Source organism: Silene latifolia, chromosome X, assembly GCF_048544455.1.
Source record: "Silene latifolia isolate original U9 population chromosome X, ASM4854445v1, whole genome shotgun sequence".
In the NCBI taxonomy this organism is placed as follows: Eukaryota; Viridiplantae; Streptophyta; class Magnoliopsida; order Caryophyllales; family Caryophyllaceae; genus Silene; species Silene latifolia.
In genome coordinates this window covers 77,613,413-77,631,022 of record NC_133537.1, presented here as the reverse complement: position 1 = coordinate 77,631,022, position 17,610 = coordinate 77,613,413, and the positions used below count along the sequence as shown (strand labels likewise).

The 17,610-nt window shown below is 37.0% G+C and overlaps 1 non-coding gene across 1 annotated transcript; it reads right to left on the bottom strand.

The window, feature by feature from the left end:
- Nucleotides 1–7,975: 7,975 nt before the first annotated feature.
- LOC141625307 (small nucleolar RNA R71) lies at nt 7,976–8,083 on the bottom strand. The gene has a single exon (XR_012535094.1). It is a non-coding gene; the product is annotated as a small nucleolar RNA R71 (small nucleolar RNA).
- Between the last annotated feature and the right edge of the window lie 9,527 nt (nt 8,084–17,610).

Sequence of the window (17,610 nt, the reverse complement as noted above, 5' to 3'; positions counted from 1 at the left end):
GAGCCTAGACAAGGCTACCCTTGGTATTGATTCATGGAAGAAGTTAGCACTTGCCTTATACAAGAAATTCTTAATAGATTTTAAGGTAAACTACATGACAAACATCTAGTACATGTTAGTTTGTGAGATTAAGAGATAGTTTTGGGTGCTACTAATTGGAGGGCTTCTAATTTGAAGTCAAGAATGTTCATCCATTAATGGAAAGCTCAAGAACTAACAGGAAGGAGATCTTGTTGGTGCCCAATATGACCGAAATTCATATGGTGAGAAAATGATTTCTTCACTTATTTATTTTAGTTTGCATGCATAAGATTTGTAATTAATTTTATGACTAAATTAATTTGTTACATATAAGAATATGTTAATTAATGAGATATAGATTTCTAACAAGCGGTATCAAGAGCACAAGGTTGTTTGCATGCAAATCGGTTATAGTTTTTCCGAGTTATACGATTAACATATAAAACTCATAAATTTGTGTTATTATGATATATCACAAAAATAATTTATGCATGTTAATGTTTCTGATCCTAAAATTTATTTAGGATATTTTGGTTAATTTATGGATTTTTATTGTTCATTTTATATAATATTGTCATTAAAATGTGATTTTTATGATAAAAATGTCATTTTTGGATGAAAATTAGCTAAACTTCGAATTTTTCAGTGGTTTTTGGATATGTTTTCACATATATTATTTTTAGATGATCTGGAAATTTTCATAATTTTTGAGTTTTTATGCTCGATATATGGATTTTTCATGTTAAAAATTGTATTTAGATGAAAAATAGGTTAATATGAGAAATATTTCGAATATGGTCATAGAAATTTAGTATGTTGTCACATGAAATTTTAAAAGATGTGTGTAAAATAATAGGCTATAATGAAGTCTTCATGCATGATTTATGGATTTTTGATGAAAAATAGCATAAATAGTGACTTAATTAGTGAAAAATTGCTAAAACATACTTCATGACTAAGGAAAAACGTCACATGTTGCATTTTATTATCTTTTTCAGATCTAAAATTGAAAAGTTGATGAATATAATTTTTCTCATGTTTTTATGATTTTTATTGTTAAATCCGATAAACCGCAACATTGTTTTTCCCGATAACTTTCGAAATTTTTAACCTAAGTTTTTGAACATTATGAGTGTCATTATATTTTTCCAGAATGTTCATGAGTTTAAATTTCAAATTTCAAATTTATTTGACATTTTTGTGATTTATTTGAAGTTTATAGCATTTTTATTGTAATTTTAGGTCCATTAATGAACAATTTTAGAAATATGAGTTAATTATGGTCAAATAGTTAGTGGAGACTATTTGAGTCCTAAAAGGTTAGGGTAATTAACTTGTGCATAAATATGAATTTATGTATTTTATTGTGATTTTAAAAGGTTGAATCACGCAAATCCGTAAAAACCGATTAATATACGATATTGGCTCCTTAAAGGCGATTTAGCATAAAATTGGGCATGTTCATACATATTATAATGCTGCATTTTATTTATGATTGTCATAATTTTATTTTATGTAATTTTGAATTATGTAATTTTACTTAGTATGGCCTTAGTTTTTAATTGGTATTACCCGAAATGTATGGGAATATCGATTCGGTTATAATTTATTGTGATCTTGCATCACCGTTTTGTAATTTAATAGATTTATTTTATTTTAATTACAAATGTATAATAGGAAATTATGTAATTTGTTATGTAATTTATTTATTTTTTCCGGGGATCCATTAAGACGGATTCATTCTAGATGGCGATACATAAAGACGGTGTTACCTCGAGATGCGTGTCATAACCAAAGTTCAAGGGACCAATGGAGTTGGTTTCCGAATATGTAATAGTTAAATAGTTTTTCTATTTTAGGAAGGCCATACTAGGATTTTATTTTTATGCTTTGCATTTTATTTATATGTTACATGCATCGCTAAATCAGCATAACTAAAACATGCATTATCATTTTATCGAGTATATCGACCGTGTCAATTACAATTATCGTAGTTCACCGCTTTAGTTCACTTAAAACGTGATAAATAATAAATTGACATGACCTCTCGCTAAAATAAACAATTGAGACATAGCCTTACCAAATAGTAGAAACCATGAAGTACCGCCAGTTTAAAAGGGAGTTGAGCCGGCTTTACCGTAAGACAAACCTTGTTACGTTGGTGAAGTGGGTGATAAATGTCTATCCACCGAATTCATGTTGATAAGGGTTGAATCGGCCCTACCGTGCCCAAGTTGATGTGGATTTGGATCATGGACACATTTATTCGAAATTTGGATTGAGCTCAACGGAAGTATTCGTGACCATAGTCGCATGTGTTTCGGGCTAAAGATAAATGTTAATGTAATTTTATCGACCAAGAGTTCTAAAAGTAGAATCGATTAAAGAGTTAATCCACCGAGTTATATTGATAAGGGATGAATCGGCCCTACCGTGCCCAAGTTAATATGAATTTGGATCTTGGAATCATTTATCATAGTTGGGTAGAGGTCACTATGTAAATGCTTTACTTGTTATTTACAAGTATTAATAAAACGATAAATGTTAAGTTTTCCATTATTCCGTTATCATATTGTTCTATTTCTTTACCACAATTCATATACGATATCATTTCGATTTTTGATTCAAATCTCCATTAAAACATCGTAACTAAAGACAAATATGAATTTGCTTCTAAAACCTCAAAAGAACCATTGCTAAGGATCTCTTGTAAAGAGTATAGATAAAAGTTATTCATTATCAAACAGGTTTTTGACTCTTGACTAACACATCCACTTACAATGAATTGTTTCTAATTTTGGTAACTAGATTTGTTGGAAATCAAAATTAACCAAAATAACGCAACCACTTCAATGAAAGTTTTAAGACTAAAACGAACAAATGAAGAGTAATCTTCATGAATTCAATTTTGCTTCTCAAAGCAAAGACTCATTGAAAAGAGTGGGAGAATTCTCTTAAACCGTTAAGAAAAGGATGAGGTTTAAGAAGTAAAGATTATAATGGAATTGATACAAGGTAATGTTAAAAGTAAAGTTGTTGAGAATAGCAATACTAAACCTATCAATCCCGACCGATAAAGTTTCCATTGTCTTAAATGTTCGACACTAGAAAGGAAACTACCCCAAATTATTGAAGAATCAACAAGTTAGTTGTGGGACATCTAATGGGACCTTCTTCTTTAAATGTTTATTTGATTAAACATAAATTTTGCTAGTACTACTTCGTCAATATTAGAAACCAGTGGAGGTTTTCATCATTGTATTCGACACATAAGATGATTAGAATATGACGACTAGCAACAATAATGTCGAGAGATAGAGTAATTGTGTACTCAATCTAGTTTTTGGATTTAAAGTTGTACTTAATTATGACTATTAAGTGCATAAACTCTAAATAAGAATATAAACTTGTTAAGATACAAAAGAGGTTTCACTTTTGTGACCCTATACACCACGATTTGATATATGGCTAGCCCATTATCAAGGTGAGTATATTCTAAACCAAACTAGAATAATATATCATGTAGATGATGTAAGACTCAAATTGGTAACCCAAGATTAAACCTTAAATTCTGGAATAATTAACGCAAAGAGTTATCGAGTACTCTTGAAACCATTAGATCTTATGGTATATGCGTATCTTGTATTCAAAGCAAGATGTCTTGTGCCTTTTGGTTGAAAAGGAGATCGAGGTAGTAAATCATTGATCCAAAATAGGCTGATCATTTTCTTTTACCAAGGATTTAGGTTGACACTAATGTGTTCACTCAATAAGGTAAATAGAGAAATCTTTGAAGAAGTTCAAAAGTTCAAAGAATCATGATTTAATCATGATGGGATTATCAAAATGAAGACTTTGATATAAGCCAAATGAAATGCGATATAATATCACAAGTTAATCTCTCTTGACACACATTATGGGATAATGTGTGGTTGGATAAGAAATCAAACGCTATTCGATATGGTTTGGACTTCAATCAAGTTACTTTGAGTTACTTGATTCTTTTGGGGATTTTATCATTTTGTCTAAATTATTTTTCCACTAAAACTAAAATGAATTATATGAGATATGATATGGTAAAGGTACCATGTTTGTAAGTTTTCACAAGAAACAAATGCTCATTCTTCCTTTTCAATTATCACGAATATGACGGGTTTGCGGCTCGTGAAGCTGTGTTTCTAAAATACAAGTTTATTTCTAGAAGACAGAGTGGGAGAAATTATTCAAGAGCCACAAAGAATGCCACGGAGAATGTTATGTCGCATGAAACTGGTCTTTCTTTGCTACATGACACGTTTCGTGTAAAACGTTGTTTCTTCAAAACCTCCATATTCAAGAGCCACAAAGAATGCCACAGAGAATGTTATGTCGCAAGAAACTGGTCTTTCTTGGCTACATGACACGTTTCGTGTAAAACATTTTTTCTTCAAAACCTAGGAGGTTAAAATTCATCACTTGTTGAAAATGATGAATTCATGCTACTTTTAAGAAAGTAAAGAGCTTATCACTTACAAAAGAAATTTTTTGATTCAAGTTGATTACTTCTGGAAAGTAATCAACATATGACTCACATGAGAGTGTTTAATTCACAACTCAATACAAGGCTTAGTGCCATGAAAATCCGAAGTAAAAGGCTTGATTAGTGACAAAGGGTTTTTGCACTAATAAAGAAAGATTTCAAAGCTTGGTTGGTGGCAAAGTGTTTTGCGCTAGTTGAAATGCTTAAGTTTATTTGGATCTTCTTAGGGATTATGTTTCATTATGAAATACATAGCAAGTGAATCTAAAACTGACTTCTTCAATTAGAAGGAATGTATTCAATACATGTCTTGAGTTTTGTAGATTCTTGCAATCCTAAGATAATGTGAAACTTAAGAGAGGGTCTTAAGTAGGACATCAATGAGTTGGAATCAACATTTTGATCATGTGACAAAACATTTCTCGATAAGTTGAGAAGTTGTGTTTATACATGGAGTTTAGTGGGAGTTACGGAAATTTTAGTAGTCTTATATGTGGATGACATATTGATCATTGCGAATGATTTAAGACTTTTGGAGTAATATAATACATCTTTAATATCTAGATTTATGTAGATAAATTAACATGATATTAGCGTCAATAAGAAGTCTTATGTTGATAAGATTCATGACTAGTTCAATTAAATTGAACATATTTGATTGATTCCATTTGCTTCCGCTGCCGAATCAATTTAAAAGGAAATGATGTATAACACTTCATATGCTTTGAGTATGATGAATTGTTTTCAAAAACGAATTTAAGTAATCTTTACCTAGCAAGCCATAAAGATTACCCTTAAGTGCTTGCAGACGCATTAAGGTTATAATGCAAAGTGTTTATGATGCAATTTTGTGTAAGAGTGTTACACAAGTGACAATTGACAATTGAGATTGCGCATGGTTTCCGACAAAACCATAATCAAAACACATTAGGATGGTTAAGATACCATTGTGGCAATGTTAATTAAGAAGTAGATTTTCTAGAATCGTTCTAGGCAATAAAGAACAATGAGAGATATTTATAACGGAAATTGAGTACACTTGCAATCATGAGATGTGCAAGAGGATGAGTCCCGCACACTGTGAAAACAGTGGGAGCTATTCTTAGGCTAGAGGACTTATGTCTTGATTGGATCTCGACACGTACTCATAAAGTTTTGTGATGCAAATGTATACATTACAAAGGAAAACGAGTATGTAGTAAGGTTGAGTAAGGTACAAGAAGTTGATAAGACCTACTAACCAAAGCCTTCTCATAGGCTAAACATGATGAATCATGTCATTTCAATTGAATTGAAATGAACAACTACATACAAGATCAAATTAGATTATAGAACATGAAATAGTAATCAGGCATTGACTATTCATATGTGATAATCGCATTTGTCGTTCGAGTTTTTACTTTAAAAACTCCTTTTATACTTTGTACATCCAAACGGGTTGTGGAGACAACATTGAACCCCGTTAAAGTGAACACGGATTAGCATTGTATTCGCCCATAGTCACTTGTATGAGGTGACGTCTCGAAGTGACTAGAGTGTGATGCGATTGATGGCAAGTTCAAGTGCCATAGAGTCATGTGAGATGACTAGTTGATCACATAGGCTGACTGTTAGGAACACTTTGTCGGACAGTGACCGCTTATAGAGTTCTGGCAAATTTATATAGCCTGGTCGTGGCGAGAGCTACTATAGTATTCTAATGAGTCGATTCTTTTGACTAAAGACTATTCGCCTAAGATGGCACAGTTTCAGATTAACTTTGATTTGTGTTACTACGACCTTCGTAAATGGGGTCAAATGGGCATATTTTGGGTTATGATGGTTGTGGCTAGTCGAAGGGAATATGTGCGATAGGAATTGTCCACCCCCTTGTCAGGGTTAAAACAATATCTCAGGGCCACTCGAGGAGTAATGAACTGGAAATGCGTGGCCACGCTCGGAAGGTATCTATGATAGATAAATCCGGTCAATCAGTTATTCTCCAGATCGAGGAAACCACTCTCGATATGATCACTTGCAAGTACGACCTGAAAGACACCTTGCATTGAGTGGGAGATAGTAATAGGACAAGAGAATTGGTGACGCACACTTGTCGAGGACAAGTGGGAGATTGTTGGGAAATGTGTCCTCAACAATAGTGCGATCACATGATTTAAATATCATTATTAAATCTCATTACAAGAATACGGAAGGGATGATACATTACATATATAGTCAATGGTCCACACATATCGGTAATGATTGGTCAAGCTAGAGTTTGACATTATCATTGTCGTGCGACGGTGGTGACCAGATTGATCCTCGAGGTCACACCTAATGGACGATTCCCTTAATTGAAAAGGTTAATTAATTGTATGCCGTCTGATTAATTAATTCCTTAAAATTGAACAAATTATTATCATAAGAGAGAAAATGACATCTTATTCTAATGTGATTAAATAAGATTTTATTTAGTAATTTAAGAAGTTATATTACTAAAATTAATCGTTGTTTGCGAAACACGCGAGATGAGAATGATAAGTTAGTTATAATTACAAGAGGTTGTGAATTATACTAACTAGTAATTAAATGACCATTTTATGAGAAAGTAATTTTAAATTACTAGTCAATTTGTTAAATATGATTTATTTAATTTGTAAATGATATTTAATTTGTTAAATATGCATTTTAAATTAAAACATGACATAAGACATGTCACATGTCACATGACATACAATTGTACAATTGACAAAAATAAAATGGACTCCATATTACAACATGTAAACCGAAATATTGGTGAGCTTGTGAGAAATTTTGTCTTGTTCATTTGTCTTATTCATTTGTCTATGACACTTGATAGTGACTTGACCATGCAAAAGCCTTACACCAATTTGTCTTGTGAAGACAAAAAGAAAAAGAAATTGGTCCACTATTCTAGTGCACCAACCGGTTTTGTGAAGAAATATGAGAGGATTTATCTCAATTATTCATTCTTACATTTTTTATGAAAATACCTCCCTTCTCTCTCTTGTTCTTCATAAAAATTCATTTTTGTGAATCAAAGTTGTTTAAATCAAACACTAATAATACTAGAAGTAGTATATGAGTATTAGTAATAGATTTTAAGGTAAACTACATGACAAACATCTAGTACATGTTAGTTTGTGGGATTAAGGGATAGTTTTGGGTGCTACTAATTGGAGGGCTTCTAATTTGAAGTCAAGAATGTTCATCCATTAATGGAAAGCTCAAGAACTAACAAGAAGGAGATCTTGTTGGTGCCCAATATGACCGAAATTCATATGGTGAGAAAATGATTTCTTAACTTATTTATTTTAGTTTGCATGCATAAGATTTGTAATTAATTTTATGACTAAATTAATTTGTTACATATAAGAATATGTTAATTAATGAGATATAGATTTCTAACAATTCTATCCCCCAGAGAAGACAAATATGTTGAGAGCCCAAATCACCGAGTTCAAGCAAAGGGATGAGGAGTCATTATATGAAGCATGGGAGAGATTTAAGGACACTTGTCGTTCTTGTCCACACCATGGACTTATTTTTTTTTTTTTTGGCGGAAATGAACGATGAAATAAAAGGCGCATAAACAGCGCAAAGTACAATGTTCAGTACAGCTTAGGGGGGAGGGTCAGGCGATAAAGGAGTACAAACATGAAGAAGATCCGAGTTATACAAATGTAATACAAAAGGGGGCACAGAGTCCCAGTTATAAAACCCACAATTCGGGCTCGAGTCACTCAAAGCAAACTTGGAAAGTGCATCCGCAACATGGTTTGTAGACAGCTTTTCATAAATGATGGTCGTTGAAGGTGAGGCTCTTAAACGATCCCTGCACTCCAAAATGATGTTAGCATATATGCCACAAGGAGCCGTATTATTCAAAATTGCATTAACCGCAAGAATACAATCAGAGCTTAATATAAAGTTCTCATGTCTGTTAGTTGCGAAAACGAGACCATCTCTTATAGCAAGCAACTCGGAAATGAAGGGGTTATGGGACAAGATTCTAGAGGACCAACCCGAGATCCAAACACCCGAGGGGGAACTGGACACACACGCTATACCAGCAAGGGAGGAAGTAAGACAGAAGGCCGCATCAACGTTAATCTTAGACCAACAAGGCGGGGGAGGGGCCCAACAGTTTGGGTAGAGGGAAGTATGCAAAGGGGGGGTGTTAAGGCTGTGAGCATGGTGTAAGGTGGTGTGCTGGTTAAGGGCGGGAGTGGGGATCGGAGTTACGAGTCGGGGCACAGGCGAGAAGAGAGGGAGGTCCGGGATGCGGGGGTGGGGGGCTTGGGCAGAAGTCCATTGGAAGGCAAGAAGGGCGGATCGGGTAAGCGATTCAATTAATGGGAGGAGTTTCGGAGAGAAAACAAGATCGTTACGTCGAAGCCAAAGGCGCCACACGAGAAAGGAGAAGAGGGTCACCCAGGATTTATTAGAAGAGGTACAGTTAGATTTGATCCAAAGCTTGAGGGGGAGGGAGTAGAAGTCAGGGGGAAGAGTGTAATTGTCCCAAACACAGGTAGCATGGGTACAATCGCGAAGGATATGGAGCGTAGATTCATCAAAGGAGGGGTTGTCACAGGCAGTGCATTGAGGGGAGGGGAGGATAGACCTTTTGAAAAGGGTAAGATTATGTGGGAGCTTATCCCACCACGAGAGCCAAATGAAGAGCTTGATGCGGGGTTGAGAGGGAATGTCCCAAAGCCAGCACAAGTCATCAAGGGGCAAGGAGGGGCTAGGATCGCTAGAGGTATGGTCATAAGAGGCTCCACCATGGACTTAGTGAGTGGTTCCTTGTGCAACAATTTTGGAACGACCTATATGAAGACTCCCACAATATTCTCAATATGGGATCCAATGGGATGTTTACCGAAGTTGATGACAATCAAACGTGGGCCAAAATCGAAGAGATGGCGGTTCATAATTCCCAATATAGTAGGCCTCGAAAGGCCACTAGAGGAAGAAAGCATGAGGTAGATTCTATCACTCAATTGGGTGCTCAACTAAGTGCTCATATTGACACCATCAATTTGAAGTTTGAGAAGGCCATGACTAAGCTTGATGAAGCTTCCAAATCACTCAAACAACATGGCAATGCTATGGTGGCATCATCCTCAATTCCAAGTGGAGTATGTGAAAGTTGTGGAACCTTGGGACATGACCAAAATGAATGTAGGGGAACAAATGAATAAGTGAATGCTTTCCAAGCATACAAGAGTGGTACCCCTTATTCCAACTACTATAATGAAAATACCAAATTCCAACCAAATATTTCATACAAGAGCCAAAATGTCAAAAACCCCCAACAAACATACACCCCACCTCCAATGAGAAACCAAGCTCAAATACCCTTTTTACACCAAAGCCAAGGTTACCAAAATCAACCATCCTACAATCAATCAAATGACCAAAGCTTTGATGTTCAAAAAGCGGACCTCCAAATGCAAAACAACCAACAAGAATTTTTCACCCAAATGCAAAAAGATAGCCAAGCTAAAGAGATCACCATATACAACATTGTTGCCCACACCAAAATGTTAAAGACTCAAATGACTCAATTAGCATCTTCTAGCTCTCAAAGACAAAAGGGGCAATTACCGCCTCAAGGTAATCCCCCAAGACATGAGACGGTTAGTGCCATCCATTTAAGGAGTGGTACAAGGTATGAGGGGCCGAAGAGGCCAATTGAGGAAGATATTGTGGATATTAGTCACAAGCAAGGAGTTGTGGAGAACTCTAAGGAGGTAGATCCTACTTCCAATGAAGTTTCAAAGAAGAAGAATGAAGAGAAGGCTAACGAAAAAGAGCCTATTGTGATTAGACTTCCATTCCCAAGTCGACAAGATAAGCCTAAGCTTGATGACCAACTTGGAAAGTTCATGGAGATTGTGAAGAACCTAAAAGTCTCAATCTCATTCACGGAATTGATCAATCATATTCCGGCCTATGCAAAGTACATGAAAGATATTCTTACCAAGAAAAAATCCATCTGAAAGCTAGAGACTATTGCCTTTACCGAAGTGAGTAGTGCTATTCTTCAAGAAACTTCCCCTCCAAAGCTCAAAGATCCGGGAATTTTTTCTATTCCATGTACCATTGGCGACACTACAATCAACAAAGCATTATGTGACCTTGGAGCAAGTGTAAGTGTCATGCCATACTCGATATGTAAGAGGCTAGGAATGGGTGAGCTCAAATGCACCAACATCACTCTTCAAATGGCGGATCGATCAACAAAGGTACCTTTAGGGGTATGGGAGGATGTGCCCGTGAGAATTGGCAAATTCTTCATCCCGGTAGACTTTGTCATTGTAGACATGGAAGAGGATTCCAACATTCCTATCATTTTAGGACCTTTCTTGCATACCGCCGGAGCGGTAATCGATGTGAAACATGGAGAGCTCACACTTGAAGTGGGAGATGAGATAATCACTTTCAACCTTGACAAAATGATGAGAGCTCCCCGACTACATGAGCCATGTTTCACGATCGATCATTATAGCCAAGAAAGTCATAGGATGAAGCTAGAATCTCTATTCAAGGATCAAGCCATGAGTAAAGAAACACAACTCACGTAGAAGAAGAAAGTGGATGATCTTCAAGTAGCTTTATCCGGAGAGCAAGGAATTTTTAACAACAATGAGAGCTTGAATAGCTCACCTATCATGACAAGTAATGAAGAGGGCCTCATTGGGCAAGACAACAAGAAAGAGGAGTTTCCCTTGTCAACTCATGACATCATTGGGGAACAAGCTAGTGAAGTTTGCGGTCTATGGGACGATAAATTTGAAGGATTGGTCAATCCCTATATTGGAAATTCTATGACCTTAGACCAAGGCTTTGTGGATCCTTGTCATCACTTTGACTTGGAATACAATAATGAAGAAAACAATGTGCAAAGGTCTACCCAAGACCTCTATCATGCAAATGATCAAGCTTTCGACTACTTCTACAAAGTGTTGAGCAACATCAACAACACCTTGGCTTTGCCCCCTTGACATCTCATCGAAGAATGAGAGTTTGGTGGAATCCTCCCTAAACCACCATTTGTAAATATTCTAACCCCTTAACTCACATTTTATTTCCTTTATTGCATCTTTGTCATTTTTGGATTTGCATTTTTGTGCTTTGATCAAGATTTTTAACATGAGAGTAAGTGAGGGAGGTATTTTAACGTATTTCGATGTGTAGTGTTTGATCAAGTGTGGGGATGGCAAGTGCCTAGGCTAATCAGCCTTTATAAGTGCACCCACAACGTTTAGCAAAGGAAAAGAAGAAAGAATGATACGGGAAAAGGAATCCCCATGGCAGACCTGAGCCCGTGGGAGCTGATGATGATCCGGGCGTCCTGGAGGAGGATCCGAGCGTCCTGGCCTTAGGACGCGGGTCCTGGGAAAGCTTAAATTGAAAAAAAAAACTGTCCTGTAACAAAATCAGCGCATATCATCTTCAGGATGCTCGTCCCAGACTATGAGCCGCTCATCTTGAGACTAATCCGCGCGTCCTGGCATGCTTCAAATTCATGAGTTCACGCTTTTTGGAAATCTGCACGTCCCCAGGAGGATCTGAGCGTCCCCAGAAGGAATCCGCTCGAGCTAGGCAGGATCCGCGCGTCCTGGCACGGGTTAGCAAATTCAGGATGCATTGTGTGAGAATCCGAGCGTCCCGTGTTGAATCCGAGCGTCCCGAGCTGATATTTAACAAAACACGGGACTCATCCCTTCATTCCCAAATCATTTCTACCTTTTACAAACACAAAAACACACCTCTTCTCCCACTAAAACCCTAAATCCCCTCATTCAAAAACACAAATTTCTCAATAAAATTCACCACCATTCAAACAAAACTTGCTCAAACAAAGATTAAATCACTCCTTTATCAACAATAGACCATCTAAACATCAAATTCCTCACAAATTGAATCAATCTTCTAGGGTTTGGGCAAAAATTCGAAAATCCTAAAATTGATTAAGGAAGTAATTGAAGTTTGAGGAAACAAGGAGCATTCAAGCAAAATCTTGGTTTGTTGATACAAATTTGAGAAGGATAATACAATGGCAAGGACCAAAGGCGGAAACAAGGCACCCAAGACTCCAAATTTATCAAAGAGACAACAAGCCCTTCTTGCATCTAAGGCTTTGGTAGTGACCCAACCAAGGGAGGAAATCTAAGAAATCGCAACTCCTATTGAGTAAGCTACCACACCTACTCCGGTTGTAGAACAATTGTCGAATTTTTCGGAGGTAACTTTCTTAACTAATACTCATAGGAATGCATTTTTATCCCTTACTAGAAAGACTATTGTGGCTACCATGTTTATATGTCAAGACACTTTGGAAACAATGGGTGTGCTTGAAAGAACTAGAACATTTTTCAAGTCCATGAGGTTGTTAACCCCCTTTGAAATGGAAGAATTGACCTACGCTTCATTAACCATGGAGTTCATAAGCTCCTTGAAGGTGTCTAAGGTAGAGACTCGACATTTTGTTGATTTCCGTCTTGAGAACAAGAGTAGAAGCATGACTTTGAGTGAGTTTGGTGAAGTGTTTGGTCTTTTGCAATACTATCATTATGAGAAGAAGCCTTTAAAATATGATGCCGCACCCCTTTGGAAAGCCATTACCGGTCAAAAATTTGACTCTTTCTGGGAGTGTCATGCTTTATATGTTCATCATCCGTGCATAAGAGTATGGCACAAGTTTGTGGGCAATACCTTGATTGCTAGAAAAGGCACCAATCATTTCACTGAACTTGATTTTGTCTACCTTGAGTGCTACATGAATATCAATGGAAAGTTCACCAAAAATTACAACATTCTTCAACTATTGCTTGATCGGTGGCTTGAGATTGATAATGGGAAAGACGAAGCGGCCTTCATTGTAAACGAAGGCTTGGTAACGAGTCTAGCTAGGCACTTTAACCTAAAATTCAACAAAGATAACACCTACAAACCGGTTAAAGGGAGCAACCTCCTTGATATGAGCACTTTGATCAACAAATTCCATTGGGTCAAGAATGACAATATTGACAACAAATTTGTGTGGCTCATCAAATAAGCTAAGTCCTTTGTCTTGCCTAGCAAGATTTGCCGTCTCTCCGTCCGTAGGCTAAACTACCTATTACCCGTCTCCAAGGACCGAAGTGATAATTAAGCAACATAAGGAACCAAATGCCAAACCCTCCTCCTCCACCATTGTGACTCCACCCTATCCCTTTGCCTATCAAGAATTCAAACCGAGTGGCTCCAATGTCATGGTAGGCAACGACTATTTGACCCAACTAATGCAACAAATGCATAAAGAAGCTCATGAAGATCGGGTGAACACTTACCATGCTCAGTATCCGCCCCTCCTACATCTTGCTAGCAAGGACTTCTTGATCCTACATGTCGTTTGCCTAGTTGGGCGGATAGGGAGGTATTCTTCCCTAATGCTTCTCAAGATGCCGAAATGGATAGTCGGGTGGGTAATGGAAAGGAGGTTGTTGTTTATGAGGACGGGGAAGGTAATGATTCATGCCAAGAAGAAGAAGAGCAAGGTTCAAGTTCCAATGATGATGATGGAAATGGTGAAGCCTCCGGGTCAATGGAGGTGGATGATGAAGAAGATAATAAAGATAGTTCCGATGATGATGATGATGACGGCAATGATGCCGGTGATGAGGATGTCGCCATGAGCGACAATTGAGGGTTGACAAGCTATTTGGAGGATGCCACATATGCGGGGTTGATTACTTACCTTCAACCTATTCCATTGTGAGTTTCCTACATCTCCTTTAGCTTTGTTTATATCTCTTGTTTTTAAAATTTTAATCTTGATCACTTGTTTTGAGCCCTAGCAACATCTAAGGGACTCCGACCTTGGTTCTATTGAGGTATCTCATTTATTGTTCCCACTTTGAAAATCCAAAATGACAATTAGGATTCATGCATTGCATCCTTTCCTTGTGCATGAACTCCCCCAATTTTTACACTAGAAATAGTGTCTTACCTGGTTTGGGGAAGTTCAAACACAAGAAATGTGAGTTAATTCACATTAGCTCTCCGAACAATAGAAAGCATGCATCATATAGAATAGATTAGAATGCATCACTTTTGTATATATGTCATATAGTTTGCATATTAGTGTAGAAATCATGCATTTTCATTTAGCTTGCATTGCATAATTTCCTATCGTTTTAGCCATTGAGGACAATGCTCATACTATTGTGGGGATGGGAAATTCTAATTTAACTTTTAAAATAAAAAATGATAAAAATTGAAATTTTTTGAAAAAATCAAAAACATGTTCTTCCATAAAAAATTGAAAATTTTGGAAAAACCAAAAACATGTTCATTTCCTTTGTAGTGTAGTATTATATATTGTGTATATACTTGTATTTGTTTATCCTCTTATCACATTGATCGACTACGCCACATCCGAGGCATGAGGAATATGAAGACCGCATGGTATGATCTTTCCAGTCTCCTTTTTCCTCTCTATGTTAATGACTATGTGGCTTTATTTTGATTGATGCGGTACAAACCAATGTGATTTTAGGAGTTGCATGTAGTTTATATGGCATACTAGTTGATAGAGGCATATGCATTTGGTTGTATAAATGTTAGTTGCATCATGGCATGTAGTTGTATTTTAGGGAAAGTTTGTGAAAACATCTATTTGGGAAACTTGACAAGTCTATATAAGGCCCTTGCAGATACTTTTTCTTCTTGAGCCTTGCTCATTAGAATACCCCTAAAACACCCTAGGATGTGTCATGCTAGTATCCTTTGACCCATGGACTAAGGCCTAGTCAAGAGTACCTTGTGATATGATGACTCCTTGGCTACCGTTTATTCCAAGGCGACCCTTGAAACCATGCAACCATCTTCCACTTCTATCACATTTTGTCAACAAAAAGGGAACGGGCACAAAAATTATCAATTTGAGTTCAAGTACAAAAATGAAAATCAAGATGTTTGCAATTTGCCAAATAAAAGAGTAGTACAAAAATAAGAACTCCTATGCTTCAAATAAAAGCACCCTCGTTACAAATTGGGGTGACTTTGAAAATGTTCAAAAATGAAAAAGTTGAAAATTGTCAAGTATTGAAATGCCAAGCATCAAAGAAATGGCAAAAGAAATTGTTCTCAAAAATGTCAAATGCGACAAGAAATTGGGGGGAATAACAAAACCAAAAGCAAACTCCCTTTACGAAACTCAAAGTACATTGATCCCTTTTTCCATTGAACCCACTTTTGTGCATGGTAGAGAGGGGACGACCCTTCTTCTTGTCTAGGCAAGAAGGGGAATTCCGCGATCCCACAGTGTTTCTAGCATCATAGGGAGTCTACTCTTGACGAAAGCATTTAGCGATTGAGGACAAAGGTACCCTAGCTTAACACAACTTGGAGGTGATTTATTGGTACCCTCCTAGGCTTAGTAATTTGAAGAAACCATATATATGATGGAGTGTGTACCCTTAGATTGCTTCCCTTCTAGATAATTTCCGCCACTTAGCTGAGGAAAGTGGCTATTCATTTTTGTAGATCCATCCATTACTTGCTTTTGTGTGCTTATGGCTTGGATGTATCGCCATTCTGGCAAGCCCCACCTTGCCTTGCAAGAAGGCATCCTACCTCATGGTTGTCTTGTTGTGAGTTGAAGGGGTGGAGCGAGACCCGCTAATTGTCTCATATCGGTTATATTAGTAGGCTAGTTTAAATAAAGGTCCTAGTTTTAGTCACCTCTTTACTCGAGACGAGCAAAGGTTCGGTTTGGGGATGTTTGATGTGACTCATATTTGAGCAGATTTAGTCCCCGAATTAACCTCGTTCCCATGCTTTCTAGCACATATTTGGGTCATTTATTATCTTTAGTTTCCCATTTTGCATATTCTTTGAGGTTTTGTGTCCTTGGTAGGAGAGGATCGCTAACCTTGCATTTATGAGGTGAAATGAAGCTATATGGATCGCATCCAATGACCAAGCATCAAAGAGAAGACCAACACTAGAGGCCTAAGTAGATAAATAAAGTGAAATGGGCAATTATGAAGAGATCCTTGCATCCCCAACATGATCCTTGCGGATTGTTAAGGAGCCAAACAAGAGGACAACTCTGTCCAGCGATCCGAGCGGCCCGAGCTCAGGACGTGCGGATCAGAGCTAGGATCCGAGCATCATCCGAGCGTGCCAGAACAACAATCTGGGCGTCCCGACTTCTAGCACGAGCGGATCCCCTTACAGAACAGACCGTGCATCAGGCAAGGACGAGCGGACCCTGGTGGGACTAGCAAAGACGATCCGTTCATGTCCCTCGGGAGTTGCCTTTCCTCAAGTTTTCTTTGGGTCTTAATAGTCATTTAAGCCCTTAGTAACCCTAATCCTTGTATTTAATTTTAGTATAAATACCCTATTGTACTACCTAGATCTTCATTAAGTTAGAATCAACTCTTAATACTAGCTTAATCAATTATTAATCCTCTCTTAAAACTAGTCTTAATTTAGTTGTAATACATTTCTCAACATTAATCATATCTTAATCTTTCCTTAATTTCTCAATTGTTCTTCCTTTTATTTGGGTAATTAGAAGATTATTTGGGTTTTTTTGGAGGATTGACAACCTTCCATCAATCATCAAGTACTTCCCTTGTTTTTTCAATGAAGCTTGTAAGATATAAACCAACTCGAGCCTCATTAGACCATGCATAGAGTTGAATAGGAAGAATTAAGTCGACTTGTAGGTGTTGTACAGTCTAGACGACTCGGCTCCGGGACCCAAATCTTCCTAGGGATTGTAAGACATACACTAACTCGATCCCATCACAATAATAAGTGCTTGCATCTAATTGCGAACATGTTTGTATAATCTACTCCCATGAATCCCCTATGAACCCATGACACCCTAGTGCCTTTAATAAATTATTTACAAATCCCTTTATTTGCTCAACTTTGTTTTCATTAATTTACATTCATCTTATTTATTAGTTTAGACTACATCTCATCTCAAACCCAATTTGTGACACCCTTAGACATAGCTTCTTGCAATTGAAAATCCTACATCAATACCCGTCCCTTGGGAT